The sequence below is a fragment of the Geotrypetes seraphini genome, chromosome 1, assembly GCF_902459505.1.
Source record: "Geotrypetes seraphini chromosome 1, aGeoSer1.1, whole genome shotgun sequence".
Classification (NCBI taxonomy): domain Eukaryota; kingdom Metazoa; phylum Chordata; class Amphibia; order Gymnophiona; family Dermophiidae; genus Geotrypetes; species Geotrypetes seraphini.
In genome coordinates, this window is record NC_047084.1 from 395,408,243 (window position 1) to 395,433,625 (window position 25,383).

Genomic DNA, 25,383 nt, shown 5'->3' on the forward strand with positions numbered 1-25,383 from the left:
TCTCACATCTCTCTCTGTTCCACAGGGCTGACAAAATGAGTGATAATAAATAAAGTCTAGGTGTGTTAGTTGCAACAGCACCGATGCTGTTAGAAACTTTGGTGCCAGCAAAATGGATATGTAAGTAATATGAATGTGCTCACAAACTTGAGAGGTTTTACTCATAGAGCTAAATCTAATTCTTTGTAGAGTCAAATTGCAGGCAGGTTAAAATCAGTAGAGGAATGGTTCTGTGTAATAACTCATTGATAACAATAGCTCAGGTGCATTGGGGGAGGGAAGGGAGGGAAACACTTCCTTTCAGTGGACATGGTTCAGGTGGAAAACTCCTAATTGGTGCCTAATGGGTTAGGCATCCTTATTATAAAAAGGGGTTAGCTGCAGCTGCCTTTTCTAATAAGGAGTCCAAAAGTATGTTCCTGCTTCTGTTAAGTCTAGGTGTTATTTGGAGACTGTGATGTGACATTCTGCCACAACTTCAGTGTTTCATTTTGGATACATAGATCTTTCTAACATGTTCCTCTGTACTCTTCATTTCAAGTTGACTAAGCTCATCACCCCAATGTGTTTGCCAGAGGCTAGAAGAGCAGCTCAGCACACCAACTTGCACCTGGGCAAAGAGTTAAGTGAGAATGATATATGGTACCCTTTGTTATGTTACTCTAGTATCCTTCACTTGACTGTTATAACTATACCTGAAGTACACCTGACTAGCTCTTCTGATGAATAAAAGGAATATTCACAATCCTAACATGTGAAACACTTATTTTTCTCTTCCCTCAAATGAGCTCTAAACAGGTGCTGAAGAATTTATCACAATTTTATGTAATAGACCTGGAGCAGTGTGGATTACAAGTGATTTGGTGAGTTTTGAACCCACACCATCAGCGCGTTAAGGCTGTTGCTCTAACCACTACGCCACAGTGAGATCTAACTAGTGTGCCACCCCATATTATTAATGTAAGCTAACCAGCTCAACATAAAGGGGGGTTAACACATTGCTTCAGGGAATGGAGGGCAGATTTAGACCTTGGGGTTGAACCTCCTGTTTCTGAAGCTATATATCAGTGGTTCCCAAACCTGTCCTGGGGGACCCCCAGCCAGTCAGGTTTTCAAGAAATCCCTAATGAATATGCATGAGAGAGATTTGCATATAATGGAAGTGACAGGTATGCAAATCTCTCTCATGCATATTCATTAGGGATATCTTGAAAACCTGACTGGCTGGGGAGTCCCCCAGGACAGGTTTGGGAACCACTGCTATATATATAGATATAGATATAGATATGGTAAACCCTAGGAACATCTCCAATGTGTAAATCGGCTTCTCCTCTTTTCCATTGTCAGGTGTCCTGGACAACCAAGTGTAGTTCTTGCTGCGGTATTGTCAGATCCAGTTTTATCTTGCTGAGACCTGTACAGCCGTGAGCATCTTTGTGGTTTATAGGGAAGTACGTTCCTGTTTCCATACCTGGTTTACCAAAACAGTGCAGGCTGCCTTTTTTTAGGGTGTAGTTACCATACAGCTCCAGAACCAGGAGGATAGATTGAGAAATGTGGGCTTTACTTCCATCGCCTTCAGTGGAAGGAAGAAAAACCCACATGTCTCATTTGGGCATCCTCCTGTTCCTAGCAATAGCCCTTTTCTTCAACAACAATTCTACCACAGTGTCTTATTTTCTTTTCCTGATGTAGGCATCTGCTTTGGAACCAGGAGTGGCTTACTTTGCAGATCATAGCTGGGATCTCATATCGTATACCTACAGTTGCATACCGTTACACTCGCTTGCTTCTTTCCTGGATTCTGCAATGATTCTACATCAGAGTGGCTAGCAGATAATAGAATGACAGACACCAATAAAGATTGTTAAACTTTCTATATGTCACCTTGTTATTTTGAAAAGGAATGGCAGTACCTCATGAACTCTATCTACCTTGCACTCTGTCCACTAAACTGAAGATGGTACAAAGATAAAACCACACAGGAAAGTTATAAACAAATATAAACTCTTTTAATTTTAAAAACATTTAATTTTTTTTTTAACTATTTACAAACATGTAACTCAGGGAAAGAGAGGGTGGATGCCTCCCCAAGGGCAGCTTGAGCTACCTCAGGAGAGGGGGCGGAAGAGGTGCAGTTATGGAGAGGGTTCATGGCTGCTGGAACCATGCCCTCTTTCAGCTATCAGCCGAAAGAGGGCATGTTGTAGCCTCTCCAAGCACCCTCTCAACAACTGCACCTCCTCCCAGACCTGCCTGGCTGCCCCCCTCCTGCGGCTGGTTGGGCTGCTCCTGAGGGGGGGGACAGCAAGGAAAGGGGTTGGGAAGGGATCAGGAACAGGAAGGGCAGGAGAATGAGGGGAAGGGCTATGGATGGGGGAAGGGGAAAGTCCGACAGGGGATGGTAGTCCGACTGGGGGAAGTGGGGGAGGTGGTCCCTGTGGCAGTGGTGGGGCAGGTGGGGGTGGCCCTGGGGGCGGTGGTCCTGGGGGCCGCCACAGGGTATCTGGCCCCGATTCCTCCTCCTCTTCTTCTTCCTCCTCCTCCTCCACAGAGGACCAAGGTGGGGCTCCCTCCATGACTTCCGGGGCCCAGGTGGAGTTGCTTCTGCCACCTCCTGAGGAGGTGTCTGCACTGCTGCTTGACAAGAGGGAAAGAGGATACAGTCAGGTATGTAAACAACACTTTTGAACATGACATTATTTACTACTTTTTTTTTACTTCAAATGCTAATAACAGGACCCACAAAGCACGTACTCTACTGTAAACATCAAAATGTAGCGTAAGTAAGTGAGGCAAGTAGAAGACCATAAAGCCATTGTGACATAACAGAGGAGGATGACTGTTCTGATATCACAATAGCAGCTTTTCCACAGATTTTATGAATAAGAATGGTTTTCAGCTACTCAAGCATTTTCATGTATTTATTCTGGTAGACTGATCACAAAGAGCCACACTCTGGACTCATTACTCACTGGCTTCAGCGCGCATTTCCTCCCTCGCCCCCCCAAGGAAGGCCTGCTCATGGCGCCTCAGCAGCCAACCCCGTTTCCTGAGATCCTCAACCTGGATAATAGAGAGAGAGAGAAAGAAAAGAGAGGGAGGGATATGATGAGTGCCATGTAGTACTGTGGCATAACACGTTTACTTAAGTATTGACCTCTATAATCGCATAAAAATGGAGTGAAAGATATGCTGGCCTCCAAGAGCCCCTATTATCTTTGATGGCTGCCTCCACCCCCTCCTGCCACATGTTTTACATCAATGTATTCACGTACTCCAGCATTTTCCCCTTTCGGTGCTGGTGGCCTCCCTATCTATCTATCTACTGTACCTGGGACAATGGGTGGGGGGGGGGGTAGGAATTAAGTAACTTGGCTAGCATCACAAGGAGCAGTGTAGGTTTGAACCCACAACCCCAGGGTGCTGAGGCTGTAGCCTTTCAGCACTACCCCACATTAATGTTTGCATGACTTTATTAATCTAGTCAAGCAATATTTCCTGTCCTAGGGTACTGATGCTGTCACTTTAAACGTTATGCAACTATCTCCCTAAACCTGCAGATTGATACATAGATATGGCAAAGGAAAGTTGTAGGTACTTCAAAGGATATAGGAGCACTTTAATATATTTTATTTCCTTTGGCAAAGTTGATTTCAAGATGTTTCCATTACAAATGCCATGTTGTAAATGGGAAAGATGTGCTATAGGAGCTGAGGTTGTCATTTGAAATCCTACTACTGCTCCTGTGGAAAGTGCTGTAATGTTTAATATTCAATGTGAAAGATTTATTTGGCACAATTGCAGTTTTAAAAATGAATCAAAAGTTACCAAAAAAAAATGATCAATTTGATTGATACTGGTTTACATCATCATTACTTTTTACATTATTATTTGAGAGAGCCTGACTAAGAATACTTACTTCCCTGGGACAGGACGCTCGGCGATTGTGGCGCTGAGTCAGGCAGGTCCAGGACTGGTGGAACTGGAGTTAGGGCCTCCGGTGGCCAGGCACCACAAAATAATGGTGCTCATGCACCAAGAACAGCCTGGCCAGGAGTTTGGTGTCAGCTGTTGAAAAATTTGGCTGTCTCCTGGCAGCCATTTTAGGAGAAGTAACTGCGTATGAAGAACGGGTGATTCTATGACGTCACAATGCAAAAAACGCGATGACGTTTTTTGTGCCGCTTGGGCGTGCTTGCGGCGTCCGCTCCATGAACTTTGTATATTACATACTTTACCACGCCGAAACCGCAGTTATAAAATCAAATATAGCACAACGTTTAGAATGAACCTTAGCATGTAAACCTGATGGGACTTCAACTCCCCCCATGTATTGAAGTTCACACAATCTACATTTGATCAAATACAATGACAATAAATTAAGAGTGGGAAGTAATAGGCATAATCTCAGGAGATTCACACATATTTTAGCATAGCAAGTTAAGGCACTTTCGTGCGGCAGCTCTCCAATTCAAGTCTCAGTCTCACCTGCATTTCTTTTAACAACCCTATCCCTAATCCTAACCCTAACCCGCGTTCATGTAAAAGCCCATATATCGTCTAATCAGATTTGAATGTGTTGGCGGGAAGTTCTAATGGCGCCTATGACGTCAGACGCTAATTAGGCGTGCGTAGTATATATAGGGCTCTAAAACAGCATATTTTTGTCTCCTTTAGACTCCTGTGCGTTCGTTCTTCTGGTGCTTGATTTGTGATATTGTGACTTTGTGCTGTGATCTCACTGTTTCTCCTTTCCCCCATCTTCTCCCTTTTGTTGTGTACTTGTCAGTTGGTGTCTTTGGTTGGTGTTGGTTTGAGAGATGGCTGACTACTTTGAGTTTGTCTTACGTGTGGATGCCCGCCATAGATTGTTGCACAGAGGAAGGGGTCTGGCTCCGGCCCTGGGGCGTGGCCAGATTAGAGGCCCAGGCCCCTAGGGTATATAGGCCCAGGGCGAACTTCCTTGATATGACAGATGAGCGGTGTATTGGTCTCTTTCGATTTAATCGGGAGACCATAGTTCATCTGTGTGACCAACTGCAGGAGGATTTGGAGCACACCACTCTTAGGGGACATCCCCTTCCGGTTTATGTACAAGTAACTATAGCCCTGGGGTTTTTGGCTATAGGAACCTTCCAAAGACCCCTGGGAGCTGGGGCTGACATCAGTCAACCATCTGTATCCAGGATCATCAATAAGTTTTTGGATGTCTTTTTAAGGCATACTGCTATGTATATACAGTTTCCGATGAGTGAGACAGAGCGGCAACGGACAATGAGGAGTTTTGATCAACTGGCACGTTTCCCCTCAGTCCTGGGAGCTATAGACTGTACACATGTAGCCCTCAGACCACCTGCTGAGACTGAAAGGCAATTTAGGAACCGGAGGGCATATCATTCGATGAATATGCAGGTGGTCTATAGTGCTACCATGGAGGTGATAGATGTGTGTGCCAGCTTCCCAGGGTCCTGCCACGACGCTTATATCCTGGCCCACTCTGGCCTAGGTGGCAGGTTCCAGAGGGGAGAAATCCACAGTGGATGGCTGGTTGGTGAGTTAATATACTACTGCAAATAAAGCTTTGCTACATTAACCACCTTTCTCTCATTTTACCACAGTGTCATCGCAAACTTTGGAGGATGATGCAGAGCAATGGACAACAGATATGTGCCTCTTTTCTAATATTGTTTCTTCTTGCAGGTGATCGTGCCTATCCCCTGAGAGCGTGGTTGATGACCCCAGTTGTGCATCCCCAACAGCCGGTGGAAGTGCGGTCTAACCGGGCTCTGAATACCACAAGGGCCATCGTTGAACGTGTGTTTGGGTTGCTCAAGTCCCGCTTTAGATGTCTACACCGCTCAGGAGGGCAACTGCTCTGCAGCCCCGACAAGGTGTCCAAGATGTTTGTTGCGTGCTGCATGCTACATAACCTAGCGATGAGAAGAAGGATTGCCAGACCCAACTGAGCCGGTCCAAGACGGTGACGAGGACATCCAACCTAGACAGAGGCCGCTACCTGAGCAAGAGGAGCGTAGGAGAGGGCAGGTGGTCAGGGACAACCTAATAAGAGCCCATTTCTTGGGATAATGGTGAGTATATTTATGTGAATCCCAAAAAGCTTCTCTCTCTGTCTCATGTGACTGAATGTGATCATGCCTCTTTCTCTAGGCAGCAATTAAAGCTCAGATGTCCCTGACCACCAAAGCAAGAAGTAATTGGTAGCAGCTCAAGTATTAAAGGTGGAATAATAGGTGAGAATCGAATGTAGCTATGTTTGTTTTTGGCCTGATTCACTATGTTGCTCCTGTATATCATTCCATTAGCAGGCTTTATGATGAATTGACCACATTTCAAATAGCTAACAGCTTTCATACTCTTGTTGCAGGTTGGATGTCCAAGACTTTCATCGTCACCATACAAGGGCATCGTAAAGTGCTTCTTGATGGCCTGGTAAGAGCTAGCAGTTTAGGACCTCTCGGTTTTTTGGTTTTTTTTACCAGCAAGTCCTAAATCAACGCATGCTGGTGTTAGTTTAGCATATGTGTTGATTAAACATCCACTTAGTTTTAAGTATAAATCACATCTATAGTTCTAAAAGCCCTCTCTCAATGAACGTCTTTGGGAAGCTCAGAGAAAGCTGATTGGATGACCTATACTGCTAAAATCTTAAACTACGGCTATCAGAAGCCTATTTGGTGCTCAGCTTTCCACTTCTTACAGGAGTTAATGATGGTATTGGTCTACAAGTTTCTGTGTAGCATAAGACTAAAGCTCCCCCCTTTTCCATGCTCATAATTCAAGTTCAACTGAAGCTATAGGGTAACTGTAGGTGTTCTGACAGTTTGAGGTGGGGGACTTTTCCAATGTATTAACATGCTTCCCCTCTTTGCAGGTGTTTGGGCCCAGCTAACCTCCTCCTGTGGCTAGCATCTCATCGTGAAGCTATTCCTGTGATATGGGCGGATCCTGTGACCTATTCCTGATACTTGTGCATAGGTAGGTACGAAACATTTGTGCTCACTTCCACTAACCTTCAACATTCCAAAATGTGTGTAGGTTCCTAGCTCTCATATGGACTCTGTAACAAGGAGGATGGCATTTATTTCCCTTGCTTTCAATGGCAGAAACCTCTGGCTTTTATTCTCTGACCTCCTTACTTCCCTTTCTTCCAGTGCAACGAAGAACATCCTACATCTCTGAATCCATCTTCCTTTACCTACAACCTGCCTTATCTTACCGGGGGTCCATGAGGAAACTTTAATAATTCAAGCGCACTGACATTTTACCCTTTCCTCCTTTAGGCTGGCAGTTGATTTGGACCTAGGAGTGGCTTACTCTGTAAACCGGTGTAGCTGTGATCCATCTCATCGAACTGCAGTTGCATGATGTTACACTTGCACACCGCTTTCCTGGACTGTGCAAGGATTGAACATTTGAGTGTCAATGAAATGACATGATATTCTACAATAAAAATCTTAAACCATTTATGGATCTTGTGATTACTTACCAAAGGAGTGCCAGGGCCCATTCTGATACACTGAGTAGTGCACAGGCATTAGTGTTTCCTTAAGTACCGCTGAAAATTGATCAATGTTATCACACTGATCTTTGTCTTAACTAGTGTTTAATGAGGGCCAGGTTGCAAAGGAAAAAAGTGGGGTAGCAAACAAGGTAGGTGTGCTATTGGGGGGAACTAGGGGTTGTTATGTCTCCCATTTGCTCACCAGTTCAATGATACTACCTCAGAGCCTGAAAATAGCATAATTAAGAAGATGGCATTACTAGAGAGAATGGACAAGGTGGTATTGTTCCATCTTGTGGTTTGTAGGGAAATATTTTCCTTTTTACACACTTGGGTTTCACGTCTCTTCCCTTCCACACATAGCCTTCTGCTTACATTGCATATCATCTCACCTCATCTAGCTACAGTTGTATAACATTACTCTCGCCTGCTGCATTCTTAGATTATACATCCGAGAAAACCACACAGGAAACATATAAACCTGTATAAACTTTTTTTAAATAAAATCTTTAAAATATATATTAAAAACAAAGTGCCAAAGTGAAATTATAGGTACATATGTGTAATCAGACAGGCACTTCAATATTTTACATCTTTTGTCTTTTATATTTTTCTTGCAAAGTGGATTTCAACAGGTTTCTATTATAAAAGAGCTGTTTGGTAACACATGCATGTGGCACAAAGATTAAAAGCAACAAATTGTGAAAGAACGTGATGAAGGATTAGAGGTTGTAAGTTAAAATCCTACTCTGCCACCTTTGGGGGGGGGGTATTTGTAAAAAGAACTATTTTGTACAAGTTTATATACACAAACTAATTTAACATTATTCTTAGTGATCACCTGAATATGAATAATGATGTTCCTTAGGGTGGAGTCCTCTGTGGTAAAATAAGGATTTCTCCTGGTGCCATTTTCTCTTAATAAAATGTGTTATAAAACCAGTGGCGTACCAAGGGGGGGGGCGGGGGGGGGCGGTCCGCCCCGGGTACCAAGCCCTGAGGGGGTGCTCCCGGTCCGGTCCAGTTACCCCCCCCTGCGCCGGGTGTCGCGTCTGGAAACAGCCTGCAGCAAGATCGCGATGCCAGAGATCTTTGACTGCTTCGACTGTTTCCTCCGCCACGGTCCTGCCCCTCCTCTGATGTCAGAGGAGGGGCGGGACCGCGGCGGAGGAAACAGCCGAAGCAGGCAAAAATCTCTGGCATCGCGCGATCTTGTTGCAGGCTGTTTCCCCAGGGCAGTAGCGTACCAAGGGGGGCGAGGGGGAGGTCCATCCCGGGTGCCGCCTTAGGGGGGGGTGCACAGCTGGCCCGGTCCCTATCGCGCTCCTACCCTCCCAGCGAAAGCAGCATCGGCGCCATTATCGAAAAAGGTAATGGCGCCAGGCCTTGGAGCACCAAGGCAGACCGCTTCTCCCCCCTCCCAGCCGAAACCCCGCTGACCATCCTATCTCTCTCCCCCCCCCAAGTGAACCTTTCTGACCCTCCCAGCGAAAGCAGCAAACCTCCCTCCAGTAGCGTCGGCTTTATCCTCCCTCTGCCGCATCACTGATGACGTCATCAGTAACGCGGCAGAGGGAGGAGAAAGCCGCGAAGGAGGTTTGCTGCTCTCGCTGGGAAGGTCGGAAAGGTTCACGGGGGGGGGGAGATAGGAGGGTCAGCGGGGGTTCGGCGGGGAGGGGGGAGAAGCGGACTGCCTCGGTGCTCCATTACCTTCTTCGGGCAGCAGCAGCGTTTACAATTCGCTGCTGTTGCCGGCTTCAGGCCTTGTTCTCTGCCGGGTCCTGCCTACTTCCAGTTTTCATGAAGACAGGACCCGACAGAGAGGAAGGCCTGAAGCGGGCAACATCAGTGAATTGTGAATGCTGCTGCTGCCCGATGAAGTTCAGGACATCGGGGAAGGAGCAGGGAGAAATCGGCTGCTGGCTTGGGGGTGAGGGTAGGGAAAGAATCGTGGAAGTGGAGAAATCGGCACGATGGCTTTGTGCAGGCTAGGGGGGGAGAGAAAGAAAGGAAAAAATAAAGAGGGGGGGCCAGGGGGAGAGAGAAAGAAAGGCAGAAAGAAAGAGGGGGACCAAGGGGAGAGAAAGAAAGGCAGAAATAAAGAGGGGGACCAAGGGGAGAGAAAGAAAGGCAGAAATAAAGAGGGGGTCAAGGGGGAGAGAAAGAAAGGCAGAAAGAAAGAGGGGGGCCAGGAGGAGAGAGAAAGAAAGGCAGAAATAAAGAGGGGAGCCAGGGGGAGAGAGAAAGAAGAAGGATCAGAAGAAGGACCAGAGACTCATGAAATCACCAGACAAAAAAGTAGGAAAAATGATTTTATTTTCAACTTAGTGATCAAAATGTGTCCGTTTTGAAAATTTATATCTGCTGTCTATATTTTGCACTATGGCCCCCTTTTACTAAACCGCAATAGAGTTTTTTAGCGCAGGGAGCCTATGAGCGTCGAGAGCAGCGTGGGGCATTCAGCGCAGCTCCCTACGCTAAAAACCGCTATCGCAGTTTAGTAAAAAGGGAGGGGGAATATTTGTCTATTTTTGTATAGTTGTTACTGAGGTGACATTGCATAAAGTCATCTGCCTTGACCTCTTTGAAAACCCGCGGAATATAAATGATAATTAACATTTTCTCTGCGTACAGCGTGCTTTGTGTTTTTAAAATTTTATTGTTGGTAGATCATTTTGACTTGGCCACAAAGGTAAGGGGGAGGGAGGGAGGGGAACTGCTGAAAGACATCTAATAATCCTTGCAGGCTTGACTGCAGGGAATTATTTTTGTAAAATCATGTTTTGTTATGTGACTGGCATTATCTAGACTTTAATTTCTATGAATGAATAGAATGAAAATGATATAAAATTACTTGCTTGTTTTTATGTGCGTGCGCTGAAGGAAAGTGGAGAGAGAGTGGGCTGAGGATGCTGAAGGGAAATGGGGAAGAGAGTGGGGAGAAGACGCTGATTTATAAATTGACAATTGTACAGAATATTGTTTCTTTTTATACTTTAATATAAACAATTCAAGGCTTGTGTGGATGGAATCAGGTGGTTTGCGGGGATGGGGACCGAGCTTACGGGGATTAGTCCAATAAAATTGTATTTTTTTATATCTCATTATTTGTTTTATTTTTATTTGTTAATTTATAAAGTGGTGATTGTTATGTATCAGTTTTTTCAAATTTACATCTACTGTCTTTATATTTTGCACTGTATTAGAGGACATGTGTTACTGTTTTTTGTGGTGTTGCATTGTATCCAGGGTCTGGTTTCTTGGCGGATCAGTTTAACTTTTGTCTACATATTTCTATTTTTAGTTTGTGATTATTCCATTTTGGGCGAGGGTGTATCTCTGTTCTGTGTGTATGAAAAAGACATAGTTTTCAGTTGGCATTGACTACAGGACCAATTGACTGTGCGGGATCTGGCTTGTTTAGTTTTACAATGTATGTGTTGGTGTTCTAGTGCTCACTGCAGTGTTTAAGATGCAGCCTTTTCCTAGGTACACTCTTGTGGTGCGATATGTAGATTGGTACTAAAAATCATATTTTTCATATAGATGGGGGGGGTGTCAAAAAATGATGGGCCCTGGGTGCCACATACCCTAAGTACGCCACTGCCTGCAACTACTCCATATGTACTTCTAATCTCATGACAATTTAGACATAATTTATGTTTTGTTATGTTTGGAATAATGGTTACATATATGAGGTTCAATAAAAGAAAATTTTCACTGCCTGTTTCTATTCTGACCATTTATTCCATTTCATGGTTATTGCAAAAAAAAAAAAAAAAAATTTTTACATGGGGGGGGGGGGGGTGTCAAAAAATGATGGGCCCCGGGTGCCACATACCCTAGGTACGCCACTGTATAAAACAAACAAAAAAACAAAAGGTGAATGTATGATGTCAGAACGTTAAAACAGCATGATGGCGAACAGCTTTAGGACACAGATAAGAAGAAAAATCACTACTGGCGCCTATAATTTGCATACGATGCCTATGCGGGAAGATCCACTATGATGTTCATATGACATGAAAAGGCTGCCGATATATCGCATATGACGCCTAAACGGAAAGGTACAATTGAAGAATAGCTTCAATTTTATTCCTCATTCAGTAGCCCAGTGGTTAGAATGAAGGTTAGCGTGGAATGGGTTCGACTCCCTCAAGTCCTTCAGCTGACACAGTACTCATTTTAATAACACTTACAAGATACAGAGAAATTCCATCTAATTTTCATCTCAAACAGTACAAAATAGGGGGATCACCGCTAGGGGTGAGCAACCTTGAAAGAGACCTGGGAGTGATGGTAGACACAACCTTGAAGGCGTCGGCACAGTGTGCGAAAGCCTCAAAGAAAGCAAACAAAATGTTCAGTATCATTAAGAAAGGTATCACGACCAGGACGAAGGAAGTCATCCTGCCACTGTATTGTGCAATGGTGCGCCCGCACCTGGAGTACTGTGTCCAGTACTGGTCGCCGTACCTCAAGAAGGACATGGCGGTACTTGAGAGAGTCCAGAGAAGAGCAACTAAGCTAATAAAGGGTATGGAGGACCTCTCATATAACATAGAAACATAGTAGATGACGGCAGATAAAGACCCGAAAAGTCCATCCAGTCTGCCCAACCTAATTCAATTTAAATTTATTTTTTTTTCTTCTTAGCTATTTCTGGGCAAGAATCCAAAGCTTTACCCGGTACTGTGCTTGGGTTCCAACTGCCGAAATCTCTGTTAAGACTTACTCCAGCCCATCTACACTCTCCCAGCCATTGAAGCCCTCCCCTGCCCATCCTCCACCAAACAGCCATACACAGACACAGACCATGCAAGTTTGCCCATTAACTGGCCTAGTTCAATATTTAATATTATTTTCTGATTCTAAATCTTCTGTGTTCATCCCACGCTTCTTTGAACTCAGTCACAGTTTTACTCTCCACCACCTCTCTCGGGAGCGCATTCCAGGCATCCACTACCCTCTCCGTAAAGTAGAATTTCCTAACATTGCCCCTGAATCTACCACCCCTCAACCTCAAATTATGTCCTCTGGTTTTACCATTTTCCTTTCTCTGGAAAAGATTTTGTTCTACGTTAATACCCTTCAAGTATTTGAACGTCTGAATCATATCTCCCCTGTCTCTCCTTTCCTCTAGGGTATACATATTCAGGGCTTCCAGTCTCTCTTCATACGTCTTCTGGCGCAAGCCTCCTATCATTTTCGTCGCCCTCCTCTGGACCACCTCAAGTCTTCTTACGTCTTTCGCCAGATATGGTCTCCAAAACTGAACACAATACTCCAAGTGGGGCCTCACCAATGACCTGTACAGGGGCATCAACACCTTCTTCCTTCTACTGACTACACCTCTCTTTATACAGCCCAGCATCCTTCTGGCAGCAGCCACTGCCTTGTCATACTGTTTTTTCACCTTTAGATCTTCGGACACTATCACCCCAATGTCCCTCTCCCCATCCGTGCATATCAGCTTCTCTCCTCCCAGCATATACGGTTCCTTCCTATTATTAATCCCCAAATGCATTACTCTGCATTTCTTTGCATTGAATTTTAGTTGCCAGGCATTAGACCATTCCTCTAACTTTTGCAGATCCTTTTTCATATTTTCCACTCTCTCTTCGGTGTCTACTCTGTTACAAATCTTGGTATCATCTGCAAAAAGGCACACTTTTCCTTCTATCCCTTCAGCAATGTCACTCACAAATATATTGAACAGGATTGGCCCCAGCACCGAACCCTGAGGGACTCCACTAGTCACCTTTCCTTCCTTCGAGCGACTTCCATTAACCACCACCCTCTGGCGTCTGTCCGACAGCCAGTTTCTGACCCAGTTCACCACTTTGGGTCCTAACTTCAGCCCTTCAAGTTTGTTCAACAGCATCCTATGAGGAACTGTATCAAAAGCTTTGCTGAAATCCAAGTAAATTACATCTAGCATATGTCCTCGATCCAGCTCTCTGGTCACCCAATCAAAACCAATTAGATTCAAGGAAGTAAACTATCCTTTCTTTCAGCAAAATTCCATTATTTTTCCAACAACTGAAGTGAGGCTCACCGGCCTGTAGTTTCCTGCTTCATCCCTGTGACCACTTTTATGAATAGGGACCACATCCGCTCTCCTCCAATCCCCAGGAATCACTCCCATCTCCAGAGATTTGTTGAACAAGTCTTTAATAGGACTCGACAGAACCTCTCTGAGATCCCTTAGTATCCTGGGATGGATCCCGTCTGGTCCCATCGCTTTGTCCACCTTCAGTTTTTCAAGTTGCTCATAAACACCCTCCTCTGTAAACGGCACAGAATCTACTCCATTTTCTCATGTAACTTTGCTAGACAATTTCAGTCCTTCTCCAGGATTTTCTTCTGTGAACACAGAACAGAAGTATTTGTTTAGCACCTTCGCTTTCTCCACATCACTTTCCACATCTTGGTTCCCAGCATCTTTTAGCCTAGCAATTCCATTTTTCATCTTCCTCCTTTCACTAATATATCTGAAAAAATTTTTGTCTCCCTTTTTTACATTTTTAGCCATTTGTTCTTCCGCCTATGCTTTCGCCAGACGTATCTCTCTCTTGGCTTCTTTCAGTTTCACCCTGTAGTCCTTTCTGCTCTCCTCTTCTTATTTTTTTTTATATTTCACGAACGCCAACTCTTTTGCCTTTATTTTCTCAGCCACTAGGTTGGAGAACCATATCGGCTTCCTTTTTCTCTTGTTTTTATTGATTTTCTTCACATAAAAGTCCGTAGCCATTTTTATCACTCCTTTCAGCTTAGACCACTGTCTTTCCACTTCTCTTATGTCCTCCCATCCTAACAGCTATTTCTTCAGGTACTTTCCCATAGCATTAAAGTCCGTACGTTTGAAATCTAGGACTTTAAGTATCGTGCGGCCGCTCTCCACTTTAGCCGTTATATCAAACCAAACCGTTTGATGATCGCTACTTCCCAGGTGAGCACCCACTCGAACATTAGAGATACTCTCTCCATTTATGAGGACCAGATCCAATATCGCTTTTTCCCTTGTGGGTTCCGTCACCATTTGTCTGAGCAGAGCCTCTTGAAAGGCATCCACAATCTCCCTACTTCTTTCTGATTCCGCAAACGGAACATTCCAGTCCGCATCCGGCAAGTTGAAATCTCCCAACAGCAGAACCTCCTCTTTCCTTCCAAACTTTTAGATATCCACAATCAGATCCTTATCAATTTGCTACGATTGAGTCGGAGGTCTGTAGACTATACCCACATAGATAGAAGTTCCATCTTCTCTTTTCAGAGCAATCCATATTGCTTCTTTCTCTCCCCAGGTCCCTTGCATTTCGGTCGCTTGGATATTGATCTTTACATAGAGAGCTACTCCTCCACCTTTTTGACCATCTCTGTCCTTCCTAAAAAGATTATATCCCGGTATGTTTGCATCCCATCCATGTGATTCACTGAACCATGTCTCTGTGATAGCGACAATATATAGATCTGCCTCTAACATCAGGGCTTGCAGATCATGAACTTTGTTGCTTAGACTGCGAGCATTTGTGGTCATCGCTTTCCAGCTATTTTTCAGTGATAATCTCCTTTTTCGTATGGATTTTTGTTTCGTTTCACTTTCCGTTGCAATACTAAGAAATGAGTTGCTGATATTGCTTATGTTGCAGTCTTTACTACTATCACATCTTTTCTTTTGCCGGGGGTGGTCTCTATAATTGTCCTTCGTACATACACCACCCCCACCTTCTAGTTTAAATGCCTAGAAAAATATTGTCTAAATTTCTCTGCAAGGTTTCTTTTTCCTGCTGTAGTAATATGTAGCCCATCAGTGCAATATAGCTTCTTGTCCTTCCATGTATTTCCCCATCCTCCTATGTACCTGAAGCCTTCTTGATGACACCAGGCTTTGAGCCATCTATTAAAGTCCTCTGTGTTTTTCACTCTTTGCTCCCCCTTTCCATATGCAGGCAGTATTTCAGAAAAAGCTGAAGTGTTTACAAAAGGTTTCACGCCCTCACCAAGCTCCCAAAAAGCTTTCTGTGCTGCAAGTGTGGAGTTGTTGGCCAGGTCATTTGTTCCCAGATGGATGACAACATCAGTGTTAAAATCCTTAGTTTCTTCCTTAATTATAGTCTGTATTTGCCTGGAACGCGTGGTAGCTGAGGATCCTGGAAGACATTTCACTATTTTGGTCTCCTCGCCTTGTGTTCCAAGGTTAATGCCTCTGATGATGGAATCCCCCAACAGTAATAGTTTTCTGTTTTTGGCCTTTATATTTGTGCTTAGGGTGTGCTTGCTCTCTTGAGTTACCTTCATTGGTTCCAGTCCCACTTCCCTTCTGTTTTCTTGAGTATCGCAGTGCACTAGTGGAGCGAAGGAATTCTGTAGAGGTAATATTTGTGAAGGTGGATGTTTCTGTGTTACATGTTGCAGTCTTCCTGAGCCTACTGTGACCCATTTATTCCTGGGCTGTTTTATTCTTTGAGGTAGAGGTGGTAAGTTGGTATGATTTTGTGGCGTGATGAAAACTGCTTTAATTGTATTCAATTCCTGTTTAAGTTTGCAGAGCTCCTCCTTAATACTAGCAAGTTGAAGACAGATGGGGCAAGCCTTAAGCCTCCAAATAGTATGTCTTGGAATTAAAGCGCCACAGTGATTGCATAGAATAAAGGTCATCTTGATTGGTTGTGAAGTGACTTGATTTGAGTAGTCCTGATTATTTGGGTCTCTATATATGGTGGGACTATAAGTCTTACCCTTATTCCTATGAAGAGGAAGAGGAAATAAGATTTAACAGAGGAAAGAGAAGGGTTTATTTTTTTGTGCTTTTTTGTTTTTTTTAAATTAAGAAACAGGGAGGAAAAGAGAAATTAAGCAGATATAATGCTGAAAACCAGTGAAAAGAGCAGAATATGAAATGTTGAGCAATTTATCTTATTGAAGTTCACAGGACAGCCTTGTTCACAGAATATGAAGTAAACCTCAAAACACCATTCCATCAATAAAAGAACAGAGTAAAACATTTCCATATCTTAGGACATTTGATTATGCTGTTGATTTATAAAATCCTATAAGTTATCAGTATCTTGGTAATGAACTGTTTTGTTGTTATAGGTAATTCGCATTACTAATGGATATAACAAGCCATATTTCGCTCCCATCTCTCGTAGTTGTGGTCTAAGTTGCAGGAATTGCTTCCTTACAGACGCTGTTTCTTTAGCAAAGCTTAGCTGCCGATATCTCCATAACTTGCTGAAATCACAGGAGCCTAAATATAAGCAGTCTGGGGTTAATAATAAAAAATTTAAAAAACGTCTAAAAAGTGTCCTAAATGGCTACTTGGACGATCAAAAAGCCTGATCGTCCAACTACCCATAACCAAAGCTGGTTTTTAGACATATCTAAAAACATCTTAGGCCTTTCCCCTGCCACTAAACGCACAGAGAGAAAAGAGGTGTGTTTAGAGGAGGGGAAAGGGCGGGCGGGAGGTGGGCCGACCTACACCTAGGCGTACAACAGGTATAACCAAAACATTAACAGGTTGCCTAGTCGGCACTTAGACCTTTTTGACTTATATAAAGTCAAACCAAGTCTAAGTGCCGAAAAAGGGGCCGCTGAGCTGATGGCCGCTGGCGCCATCAGTTCAGTGGCCAGGCAACCTACCCACCGCAAGCATTGCGGCAGGAGAGATGCCTCATCTCCCCTACCGTGATGCCATCCTCTACCCGAACTGCCGTGACCCTATTCTGATTAGCCCAGGCGCCTTAGGCCCCACCTGTGGGCGGGGCTTTGGGACGGCTGGGCCAATCCGGGCCCATTCTGGCATTGGCTGCCTGCCAGACAGGCGGGTTTGGCAACCGTCCATCTGGCCAACTTTAAAAGGTACGGGGAAGGGGGTGGGGTTGGGGGGGTCGTGGGGTCGGCCGTGGGGGTCGTGGGTTGGTAGGGGGGCGATAGGGGGTTCTGGGGAGGTGGTCATTGGGGGGAGGGGGGTTACGTCGAGGGCAGGAGGGCCTGGGATCCCTCCTGCCCGTAATGTAGTGGGTGGGGAATAGGGGGTCACCGGGGCCAGGAGGGCTTGGGCTCCCTCTTGCCCCGATGTTGTCGGGGGGGGGGGGGTCATGGTTGGATGGGGCATGAGGGCTTGAGCTCCCTCTTGCCCCAATGTTGTTGGGGGGGTCACGGTTCGACAAGGCAGGAGGGCCTGGGCACCCTCCTGCCTGGATCGTTGTGGGAGGGTTCTGTAACCGGTGTTGTTTTTGACAGACACCGGTTACAGAATCCAGCTTTTAGGTGAAAGATTGGCTCCTCCTTCGCCTAAAAGCCCTTCTGTTGGACGTTTGGGGCTTAGGCGTTTTTTTGGTTCATTATGGCCAAAAAGTGTAGATGTCCTGGGGGTGTACTTTTAGACGTAGTGGTGATCTGGGCATTTAGTAGAGGCAGGCCATAATCAAAACAAGGACGTTTGTTTTGGTTATGGACACTTTCCCTGCTTCTGCTTTGAACGTTTAAGGACTTAGGCCAAAAGGGGTCTTAGATGTTTTTTTTTATTATGCCCCTCCACTGGGTCCACTCTGTTTATTCAGGGAGCACATTGAAATTTGGTGGGCCCTCTCTGTTTCTATCAGAAAGATGGATTTGAGGGAAAGTATTTTTGGAATAAAATCCGCCAGAAATTCAATTGAGTTAGACCAGACATAGGCAACTCTAGTCCTCGAGGACCGGAATCCAATCGGGCTTTTAGGATTTTCCCAATGAATATGCATGAGATCTATTTGCATGCACTGCTTTCAATGCATATTCATTGGGGAAATCCTGAAAACCCGATTGGATTCCAGCCCTCGAGGACCGGAGTTGCCCATGTCTGGGTTAGACTCTTCAACTCCCTCTGGAACACCCAATAGATGGATGTTATTATGCCTACTGTGATTATTGGCTTCCTCCAACTCTTTGGTTAAATGTGTGACAGTTTTGTGGTCAGAGCGGCATTGATTTAAAATGTCTTTGATGCCAGCCACACGCTGCTCCAACTGCTCTGTACGTGTATTACACACTGCCAGTTGCTGAGATAAACTGGAGACTTCTGAACCAAATTAAGTTTTATCATATTGTCTTGAAGTATTTCTTTTATTGTGTGTAGCTCTGCCATTATTTGTTCTAACAAATCTGTTGAGTCTTTTGGGAGCGGCACTTTTGATGGCATTGGGCGATTTGGCTTAGACCTCTTAGCCTTTCCCGCTACTGCAAAGGCTGTGTCCAGTCTAGTTTGTCTCCCAGATGCCATAGCAAACTTTTAAATAATGTAGTTATCCTACACAGGGGAGAAATATGCTCCGGCTTTTGAAAAAAAAGAACGATAATGCAGGGTGGGAGAGGAGCTGTGCATTCACGTGTCCATCTTGTCCGGCAGCCAAGTTCTGCCCCCCCCCCCTATACAGACACTTCAAATTGTAGCCTTGCAACTACAGGCTTTTAAAAAAAAAAGGAAAATTTGAGTCTTTTACTCTGCCGTCCTCTTAAACCCTCCTGGCTTTCTTTCACCATTATTGGAACCTCTCTACTGGGACTCCCTAAATATCTTGTTTCAATAGTATCCTCCAAGGATACCTCTCACCGAACCATCCGCTCCTGGGCGACTGTCAGCTTTCCCCCACATCTCAGTTTAAAAGCTGTTCTATCTCCTTTTTAAACATTAGCACCAGCAGCCTGGTTGCATCCCGGTTAAGGTGGAGTCTGGTCTTTCAGAACAAGCTCCCCCTTTCCCAGAAGGTTGCCCAGTTCCTAACAAATCTAAATCCCTCATCCCTGCACCATTGTCTCAACCACGCATTGAGACTTCGGAGCTCTACCTACTTCTTGGGTCCTGTGTGTGGAACTGGGAGCATTTCTGAAAATGCAAACCTGGAGGATCTAGATTTCAGCTTTCTACCTAAGAGCCTAAATGTGGCCTTCAGAACCTCCCTCCTACATTTCCCTATGTCACTGGTAACTACATGTACCAGGACAGCTGGCTCCTCCACAGCACTATCTAAAATCTTATCTATGTGATGCATGAGATCTGCCACCTTCACACCAGGCAATTCTCACGCCCACCAGCCACCCAGCTATCTACATGCCTAATAATTGAATCACCAACTACAACTGCTGTCCTAACTTTTCCCTCCTAGGCAGAAGCCCCCAGAGACACATCGTTGGTGTGAGAGGATATTGCATCCCCTGGTGGGTGGGTCCTAGCTACAGGATTATTTCCTACTTCACCAGGGTATGGTCTCTTTCTAGTAGACCTATCTCCTCCAAAGCAGCACAGGGGCTACCAGACTGGAGGTGGGACTTCTCTACAACATCCCTGTAGGTCTCCTCTATGTATCCCTCAGCTCCTCCAAGTCTGCTATTCCAATCTCAAGGGAATGTACTCATTCTCTGAGAACTAGGAGCTCTTTGCAGCAAGCACACACATATAACTTCTCGCCAACCGGGAGAAAGTCATACAGGTGATACTCAATGCAAAATACTGGATAGCAACCCTCTTGCTGCTGGACTGTTGTCTGTATCTTGTTATTGAGCTAATTAATTAACCTTATTAAGCTACTAGGAATATATTAGACTAGTATAGAGAGCCTTAGGATTTTATTAAAAGTTTGTTCCTTTAAGATCTAAACTGTCTTTAGAAAGGAACCTACAATTGAGCTTTCCTCCCCAAAGCTCTTTAGAAGGGAACCTACAATTGAGCTTTATCAAAGCTCAATTTATCAAAGCTCAGAGAAAAATAATGTATACTTACCCAAATATATGTTTTCTACTTTTCTCCTCTCAGAAAGAGAATGTTCTCTTCCCTCCTTCTCTAACAGACAGATAGTAGTTCACAGGTTGCTGTGAAAACTATCTTTAATGCAGATCCTCTACAACCTCCCTCTTAGAACCAGGTTTAAGTCAGCATTCCTCCCCTCAAGGGTCACCAGTGGAATCTGATCTCTTAAGAAAGTCCTCAGAGTTCAGTGAACATCAGGTGAGTTATTACAAGTATTTTTTAGGACTGTTTGTTGGGGTCAGAGCAATGGGATGTGATATACTGCCTTTCTGTGATACAATGAAAGCAATTTACATTTATTATATGCAGATACTTTTTTTTCCCTATTAGGCTCTTAATCTAAGTGTTGTACCTGAGGCAATGCAGGATTTCCTAAGTTACAGAGTTACAAGGAGCTGCAGTGGGCAGTTCCCCAGGTTCCCAATCACTGCACTGACCACTAGGCCACTTCTCCAGCTAGAAGGCTAAGTGGCACAGTAAATCTACTCACACTCCACACTTCTTTCACACAATAATGTAGTCCAGACCCCAGTGTGTGTTAACTCCAACCAAATATCTACTTAACTTCGGAGATGAAAGATATCAAGTATTAGTGTAAAATATTCTTCTAAAAATACTGTAGTATAGTAACATAACATAGTAAATGATGGCAGATAAAGACCTGAATGGTCCATCCAGTCTGCCCATAAGTTATACTCATTAAAAAATATATGATTAGATTAACTTGTTTCTTCTTTGATATTTCTGGGCCATATGTAATAGTTTCAGTTACTTCTGGATGTTGGTTCACTAAAGGTGTATTAAAGATTTGCTGTAGAAAGCTCTTTCTAGTTTTAGAAGGTATTGCTTTCAGGTAGATGGATATTATTTCTTGGTATATTATCCTGTTAGAGTCTCCCTTCCCTACTGAGAACACCCTTCTGGATTCTCTGCCCTTGTGCTCTGCTTAGAGAGATGGTACTCACACTTCTCTTCTTATTTTCTCCTGTAAAAGTAGTGTGGAGATCTGGTCCCCTCTCCAAATTCTACTTGGACTCAATTCAGCAGCTTTGTAGGTTCTGCCAGATTCCCACCTCCTTCCTTCCTCTTTGCACTGGCTGTGTTATTCAGTCACCAGCTCCCCCTTGCATTGAGAGATGCACTGGCTGAAGGAGCAGAAAGCCAAAGCTCAAATTCGCCCCGATACCTCCAGCAACACCAGGCTTTCCTAACAGCCTCTTCCTTCCTGCCCAAAACTTCTGTGACCCATAGGCGCTGGAATGGGGGGCCACAGCGACCGTAGCCTCCCCAAAAATTTGATCCCTGGTGGTCCAGGGAGCAGCAGCCAGGAGTAAGCTTTCCACGCTCCTGCCTGCTGATAACCCGGTTGGTGGCAGCTGATTTCTGCTGCCAATGAGCAGCAACCAGCAGGAGCACACTTTGACGCTGCCTGTTCGATGCTCAGTGCCTTCTTTGCGCACACAAATCCAAATTATTGCTAATAATTTATTGGTGGTAATTGGCTCATTATGCAATTAAATTGTGCACGCAAATTGGGCGTGTGTGATTTTGAGCTCTTTATATAGAATCTGGGAGATAGTACACTTAAAATATTTTATAGGGGTTGAAAGCAATTCTTTCTATATGGATAGGGCCTATGGGACCAAATTATGGTCATTGGAGAGCACAAATGTTATTTTTAGTGCTAATGGAGGCTATGTCTATTTCTGACTGAGATATTTTGAAGCCATTTTTAGAAACATTGATTCCAGCTGCTCGCAGTCGTGTTTTTTTAGGAAAGCCTTAATTTGGTAATTTTTTTTAAAAGTTCAATATGTTTATTAATGTTTTCAACAAAACATAAAACAGTATAGTATTCAAGCAGTTACAAATCCAGTAATGAGAAACAGTTGTTGATCTAATCTAAGCATGTAAAATGTAGCAACATATAACCAGAAGAAAAGAAACACATCAGACGACAGCCTCTGTTTAAATATATACTTATATGCCTATATAGAGTAATCAATATAGAACATGGGGTAGTTCAATTAATCTTTAACTATGAGGATTGCAGTGAGTCGCAATACATTGCCAACGGATTCCAGGTCTTATTAAACTTCAAGATATGTCCAAATTTCACAGTGTGATACCTTTCATATCTTGCTACCATACCAGGCACTGTGAGATAAATTGGTTGTTTTTTTCCAATTAACCAGTATAGACTTGATAGTGATTAGTAACAAACATTGTAGAAATTTTCTCGTGTACTCATCAACGGTAGAAATGAGACCATGTTTGCCATACACTTGTACGTCAACTTGTACGTCAACTCAACTTGTACTCCACTAATCTTCTGTAAACCGCATAGAACTTAACGGTATTGCGGTATATAAACTGTTATTATTATTATTATTATTATACACAACTATAGCCAAGGTAATGCTCTCTGTGATTCCAGTTATCTTTTTGTGTCCCATGTAGAAAGCCAATATGCTTGAGTTAAAGAACAGTAGAAAATCATATGATCAAGTGTTCCCCACAGCAGCATGACAAGACCAATATGTGTTTTGACTCGCTTTTGGCAATTTTGATAGTTTGTACGGTGTCTAGTATGCCCTGTTCAGCAGAAGCTGGAGAAGTTCATCGAGGGACGAGCAACAGTGGGACTATCAGCCAGCACCAGATACACCTACAGGGAATGAGGATTGCCAGGAGAACAGCCACAAGGAAGAAATGGGTGACACAGCTATGAGCTCTGGAAGCAGTGGAGTGAACCCACAAGAAGATGAGTCCGGTTAAAGCCAACATCAGGATGAGGGATGATGGAAGTGCACGGAGGACCCGGACCTATGGTTGGAGAAATGGCTACACACCAGGGACACAGACCTGTGCCTAGAGAGGCAAGAAAAGATATAGAGGACAGGAATTGTTGTGGGGGACTCCATCATCAGACAAGTCGACTGCCACATAGCAGGAGGAAGGCAGGATCGGCTGGTGACCTGCCTACCGGGAGCTAAGGTAGCAGACATAGTGAGCCGCATCGATAGGATCATCAACAGTGTGGAAGAGGAAGATCCGGCGGTGGTGATCCATGTGGGAACTAACAACATGAGCAACAGGAATTACAGCAGGAAAGTACTGAAGGACCAGTTCCGGATGCTAGGAAAGAATCTGAAGACCAGAACGCAGAGGATAGCGTTCTCAGAGATCCTGCCGGTACACAGGGCTGATGAGAAGAGGCAGACGGAGCTGCAAGAAGTCAACGCGTGGATGTGACACTGGTGTGAAGAAGAAGGATTTCACTTTGTGCGCAACTGGACGAAGTTCTGGGGGAAGAACTAGCTATTCAGGAAGGATGGACTCCACCTCAGCAGAGACGGAACAAAGCTTCTTGCAAGCAACATCAGGAGAGAGATTAAGAAGTTTTTAAACTAGGAAGAAGGGAAAAGCCGACAGTCGATGGTTCGGGAACCAGTATACCCAGAGGATACTGTGCAAGAAGTTAGCAGGGAAGACTCAGCGGATCATGGACAGGACAGAAATCTGGATGGATCAAATGGGATGCAAGAGGGAAGAAAGTGCAAGAAAGTAACATGCTACAAACTCAAATCTATATACACGAATGCAGGGAGTTTAAGGAACAAGATGGATGAACTATGGCACAAAAAGATAACCTTGACATCATCAGCATCACGGAAACATGGTGGAATGAGGAAAACGTCTGGGAAACTGTGCTACCAGGATACAAGCTATACTGCAGAGACAGAGTGAGTTAAAAAGGTGGAGGCATTGCCCTGTACGTCAAAGAGGGAATAGAGTCTGCTGTAGAGAACATGCCGGAACCGAAGAATAAGTTAGAATCTCTATGGGTCAAAATTCCGGGAACAAATGAGAAAGAAATGAAGAACGGCATCTACTACCGACTCCCAGGGCAGTCCGAAGAAATTGTTGAAGAAATGACGACTGAGATTAAATACAACTGCAAGGGAGGAAATGCAATTATCATGGGTGACTTCAATTGCCCAGGGATAGGCTGGAACCTAGACACCTCTGGCTGCAGTAGGGAGACCAAGTTCCTGGATACAGTGGGCGATTGCTTCCTGGAACAACTTGTCAAGGAAAACACGGAGAGGAAATGCAATTCTAGACTTACTTTTAAATGGACTTCGAGGACCGGTGCAAGATGTAGAAGTAGAAGGGACGCTGGGAAGCAGTGATCATAATATGATCTGCTTCAACCTGGACACGGGGTGAAACAACAATCCAGAATGATGGCCACTTCCAAAAAGGGAATTAAGAAGGGATGAGATTCATTGTGAGGAAGAAGATTAAGAAAAGGATACTTGCTGTAAAAACACTGGAGCAAGCATGGTCCCTTTTCAAGGACACAGTCACCAAGGCACAAAATCTATATATACCCCTTATCAACAAGGGATCAAAGAGGAAAAAGGAAAAGGCGTGGCTCACTGTAGTGGTGAAAGAAGCGATCAGAGACAAGAAGATTTCTTTTAAAGTATGGAAAAGGTCAAAAACGGACGAAAACTGGAAAAAGCACAAGCAACATCAACACAGGTGCCATAAGGCGGTAAGAGGGGCCAAAAGAGACTATGAGGAAAGAATTGCCAAGGAGGCAAAAAACTTCAAGCTGTTTTTCGATATATTAAGGGGAAACGACCTGAGAAGGAAGTGATGGGGCTGTTGGATGACCATGGAATAAAGGGAGTGCTAAAGGAGGACAAAGCCATAGCCGGCAAACTGAACACGTTTTTTGCATCTTTACTAACAGAAGAGGATATATGCAACATACCGGAGGCTGACAGGCTATACCTAGGAAACGAAGATGGGAAACTGACTGGGTTGACGGTCAGTCTAGAAGAGGTATGCAGGCAGATTGACAGGCTTAAAAACGACAAATCCCCGGGACCGGATGGTATCTATCCAAGGGTAATCAAGGAACTGAAAGGGGTTATATATAATATATATATATATATATATATATATATATATATATATATATATAATAATATTATATATAATAACCAATCTGTCGGTCAAATTGGGAAGGATTCCGGAAGACTGGAAAGTG

At 44.1% G+C, this 25,383-nt stretch overlaps 1 protein-coding gene and 1 long non-coding RNA gene across 6 annotated transcripts in view; both read left to right on the forward strand.

Annotated features, from left to right (window-relative positions):
* Positions 1 to 25,383, forward strand: part of TMOD1 (tropomodulin 1) — a 305,423-nt gene that overhangs the window by 117,033 nt on the left and 163,007 nt on the right. The gene's annotated exons all lie outside the window — the stretch shown is intronic.
* Positions 4,250 to 7,352, forward strand: LOC117347213. The gene is made up of 5 exons (XR_004536747.1): positions 4,250 to 6,092; positions 6,172 to 6,254; positions 6,389 to 6,453; positions 6,896 to 6,999; positions 7,305 to 7,352. It is a non-coding gene; the product is annotated as an uncharacterized LOC117347213 (long non-coding RNA).